Genomic DNA, 4,943 nt, shown 5'->3' with positions numbered 1-4,943 from the left:
GACTCAATTAAAACAAGAAATTGAATGTTATAAATTATACAAAGATTTCTAACTCTAATTCTCGAATCATCCACCGCAATACCCCTCATATTTCATATAAGAGCCGTAACCATTACAACCTTTAGAAGTAGTTTGTGCTCTAGTAGAATGAGGCGTAGAAGGTAATGAAATTTTCACATCTTTCCCTTCCTTTTAATTAACCTTGATAAAACCATCTGCATCATTAGTTTTAGAGGTAGTACCAATAAGATTGGAAGACATAGAGTCCTCTTTTTCAACAATATATAAATGATCCTCCTTCAAAGTGTCCGTTCCCGATTTGGGAATAAATTCCCGTTCTTCTCAACCCTCATTCTCAAGAATTTCCATATTAATATGCATTTCTATATTTGGATTAGGAGTCAAGTGAGAAATAGGTAATTGTGGATCACTAGTATTTTGAAGCATATAATCAATTGAGACATAAATGTTAGGAACTTTATCACTCTCATTACAAAAATCCGCACTAGAAGCAACCTTCTCGGCTAAGAAAATCTCTCTATTTTTTTGAAGCAAGATAGAGATTAATAACATTTTCAATGTGGGGAGTAGGTACTTCATTATCCAAAACAATCGGATTATTTTTGGGCAAATCTACCCTCTCCAAGTTTGGGTTTGAAGTTTTCTTCAATTTCAAATGTAATTTAAAGCGTTCAGATAGAGCATGACCATGAATCTTATAATGAGAGCAGAACTCTGAAACTTTTTCAAAATTCACTTTTTGTAAATAAGCAAATGCTTTGGATCCAACCTATATCTCCTTAGCATGTTTTTTAGAAATATCAGCTTCAACAAGTACCCTAGCCACAGACGGTCGGATCCTACTAGCCGTCGCCTGGTCTGTTTGCAAGGGGAGACCAAAAATGGACCCAGGAGCATGTAAGACTTTCGGGTTAAGTTTGGGAACTTCCTCATCAAATAGAAGCACAGCCGGCACACTGTTAAAAACTAATTGAGTTAAGTTTGGGATAGTATCACCTACCAATGAATTTCCAGAGAGAACATCTTTGAAGGAGCGAGAAGGAGATTTAGAAGGCTCATCACCCTCCAGGCTAAAGAAACCCTCTTTATTACCATGAATTACGCTTGATGCCTTCCCCCACGGAGTGGAAGACGAACTACCCATCATCAAAAAAGGCCCAACCAGGGAGGCTAAGCAAAGGAGACACCAAAATCACCTAAGGATGTAGCATAGAGAGAAAAGAGGTGCAAAAAAAAGGAGGAATGAGCGAGGAGAAGGGAGGGGGAGGGAACCCTAAAATTGCCCAAGGCGGCGGGTTAGAGCGCTATGAAATGCTGATGGATGGGTTGATTAATTACCAACCACGTAAGTTTATTTGGATGTTCTTTGGAAAGAATTGTTGCAAGTCTTCATACGTTCATAAAATGAAAAAAAATTAATTACAATAAAAAATATAATAAATTGAAAAAAAAATAATTACAATAAAAATATAATAAAGTTAAATTATAACATATTATGAAATTGATTTGTCAACAACCATATAAAATTAATTTCATTTGATTTTTCAATTTTATCCTAACAATGCACAACCCTAAAGAGAAAAGTGCAAGTTAATTATATTTACATCCTATGTTCAATTTTTAATTAAAAAGATACATTATCAACGGTTATAATTTGCAAAGGCTAGAAGCATATAATGTTCAAGTTAAGACTTCAGCTTCGTTTGGGTGACCTTTTTAATGCTTTTTAAAACAGCTTTTAGTACAAAAATTTTAGTTCAAAAAATTTTTATACTAAAAAACTAAATTAGAAAGCGATAAAAAAGCTGTTCTGAACAAAACTTTTGTAGTTGTTTTTTGAATTCTATACAAAATCCAAAAGAAAAAAAAATGTGAAGGCAGCTTTGCTCTGTTGAATCCCTCCCGGATATCCCGCATACCTTGTTTTGTCAAAAAATCACAAAAATCCTGCTGACGATGCTAAAGCTTCCCGTAAATCCCATGAAAGCCTCGATCATCATCGCAACTCTCATTCTTATAAGGTGAATGAAAGCCAAAACCTCTCTTCCATCTAAGCACATCCCGTCAACCCCGCAGAGCTCGTGCGACCTCTTCCCTCTGTTGCCTCTGAATCTAGTCGTTGCTTTTTCTTTGCATCTCTTTCAACCTCCATCCACCAAGCTCTTTACTCTGATCAAATCTCCAACCACTTCACATTCGAGCCTCGCCTGAACCCTATCCAGATTCCCTAAGTTTTCCTCTACCTCCATTCGAACTCATCTCCTCCTTCGACTATAGTCGAACTCAGCCCAACCAACCTCCCTCTGCCTTGATTGCAAGCCTTTGCTTCATAGAAAGAGAGAGAAAGAGAGGGAGTATTCCCCTTAGCTGAAACCTCACCCGACTCCTGTAGTCGGATATTTCGATCGGAATCTGAGACCAAGAGCCAACTCCTCAACCTCTGATTTCTAATCCCACGTCTGAGCCACGATTAAGCTCTGATCTCCCATTGCCAAACACCTCTAGAGCTGTCGAACCTAGCTCCTACCTTATCTCCTCAAGCCCAACCCCGATCCCATCTTGTTCAGGAATAGGTGGCTGGATCTCCTCACCTAAGTGGAATGCATGTTAATCCTTATACCCATAGCCTATTCCATCATGCCATCTACGACTTCTATAGTTTAATTAGTAATATAATAGTAATGTAATAATAATAATATAATAATATAATAATATAATATATAATAATAATAATAAAAATATTATTATTATATTATTATTAATTATTATATATTATTATATATTATAATTATTTAAATATTAAAAAAAGATTTAAAAAAAGGAAAATTTATTTTCAACATTTTTTTTATATCCAACATGTTCGCCGATCGATTGTAAAAGGTATAAAACCTTAACAAAAAAAACTCCTCTATTGTCTTGCAATGGGCCGACAAACCCCCTACGCACTCACATAGCACGGTAGGGAGGGAAATCAGCGCAGCGCTCGCGATTACCAAAATCTTCTTCAATGCTAGAGGACGAACCGGTAAAACCCCCTATGCACTCACACCGTTATAGGGAGAGGGAAAACTGATGCCGACGCTTGTGGTGAGTGGGATATAATAAGTACCCCCGAACGCTCACGTAGTGCAAAGGGGGGAAATAAATTGTGCTCTTTAAAAACAAAAAAAAAAACCCTAAATGCTCATGTTGCGAGCAGGGATAAAAATAAAAATTATGCTACTATGGTGTCATTTTGGCACCTACCTGAAGCGCTCATGTAGCGTCGAGGGGAAGGTTGCCTCTTGTTTTTTCCCCTAAACAGGGGAGACATCGGGAGGCTGCCAAATTTTTCACTGAAATACCAAATTTGGAAAAAAAATTTGACAAATTGAACAAATACACATAACTTGAACAAAAGGGGACTCGAATGGAAAAGGTTCATAAAAAGCCTGAATAATACTTGAACTCAAAGGAGCTTGGTCCAAGGAATTTTAGCTTGAATAATTTGAAGAATAGCTTGAATCCAAGCTGAATTACAGGGGACATATTTTAGAATTCAAATGATTAATAAATACTTGGACCTAAGTGAAATGAGCTCAAACTTGAGCTTAATTTGAACTCTAAGAAGACATGACTTGAACTCCATTTAAACATTAAGGAGTAATTTTAAAGATTGGAGCATAAGCAAATTCTTGCAACTTGATTGCAAAGGTTTTTGTCTTTAACTTAGATATGAACGACAATGGCTTTGGACTTGGACAACCATAAAGAAATCAGCTTGAATCATAACATCAAAATCCTAATGATTGTTAAGAATGATGAAGTCAAAGAAGTCAAATAAACAAGTGGTGGTCTATGCATGATTTTTCCACGCAATTTGACATGAAGTTCTCTCTTGAACATCAACAATCAAATAGAGGATTTATGGAATTCAACATGACTTGAAGCAAATTTGCAAGCAAGAATTGAATAAAAATGACATTGATATGCACTTAAATTTGAATGATTGAACTTGTACTTGAGCTAAGCTTGAGCTTGAAGCTCATTTGACTTAAGCAAATCATAACTTGAACAATATAAGATGAAGGAGCAATAATGAAACCTCTTTTGAATGATGATACAGTGTTGCCAATGAAATATTGGGAGACTACCATTTCAATTGAGATGCAAATGAAAATGTATTAACTTGTGGATCAATGGACTTGCAAGGTATCATTTGCTCATAAATGATGATAACAAAATACAAACAAGTGTAAGAAATTGCATAATATATAGCATATTAGCAATAATACAGCTTACGATACTTACTCAATCATATAGTGAATAGTGTGGGAATATTTCCAACGATTACAAGGAGTACAATGAACATGAAATTCGACTGCCAAGCAATAAATGTGCAATGCGCAACATCATATCTGTATAGAATTGAGATCCATGCAAGATGAGTTAAACGAATCATTAAAGAACATAAATTGGAAAAGATATGTGGTAAGCACTACTCACACCATGGAACTTATCATGTCAATGTGATTATTTGTATCCTCAAGAAGTAAATCAAAGTATGCGATTGAAACAAGGCAACTTCTCGGCAAATAAGAGACGAAATGAAAAGGGATACACACATGCGTTACATGCGAATAATAACATAGAGTTGTCAAGAATTTGGAAAGATGTTCAAGCTAATCAAAAGCAAAGGTGTGTGAGGGCACTTAGTAGTAATGAAGCATTTTTATAAACACTTAGAATTCTATAGTCAATTCATACAAGCAGATTGTTCTTGTCATACACCAATAAATAAGATCTGTAATACATATGGCTTTCTACGAAGAAGGATATAGTGCAAAACATTGCACTGTATAGAGTAGATTGCGAGAAAAGTGACTTTCGAATAAATGAGTAGCCTAATAGTTATTTCAGCTTTAAGGAATAATCTGCCGTAC

Source organism: Dendrobium catenatum, unplaced genomic scaffold (assembly GCF_001605985.2).
Source record: "Dendrobium catenatum unplaced genomic scaffold, ASM160598v2 original_scaffold_282846, whole genome shotgun sequence".
NCBI classification, from domain to species: Eukaryota; Viridiplantae; Streptophyta; class Magnoliopsida; order Asparagales; family Orchidaceae; genus Dendrobium; species Dendrobium catenatum.
Note: the sequence above shows the minus strand (reverse complement) of the source record.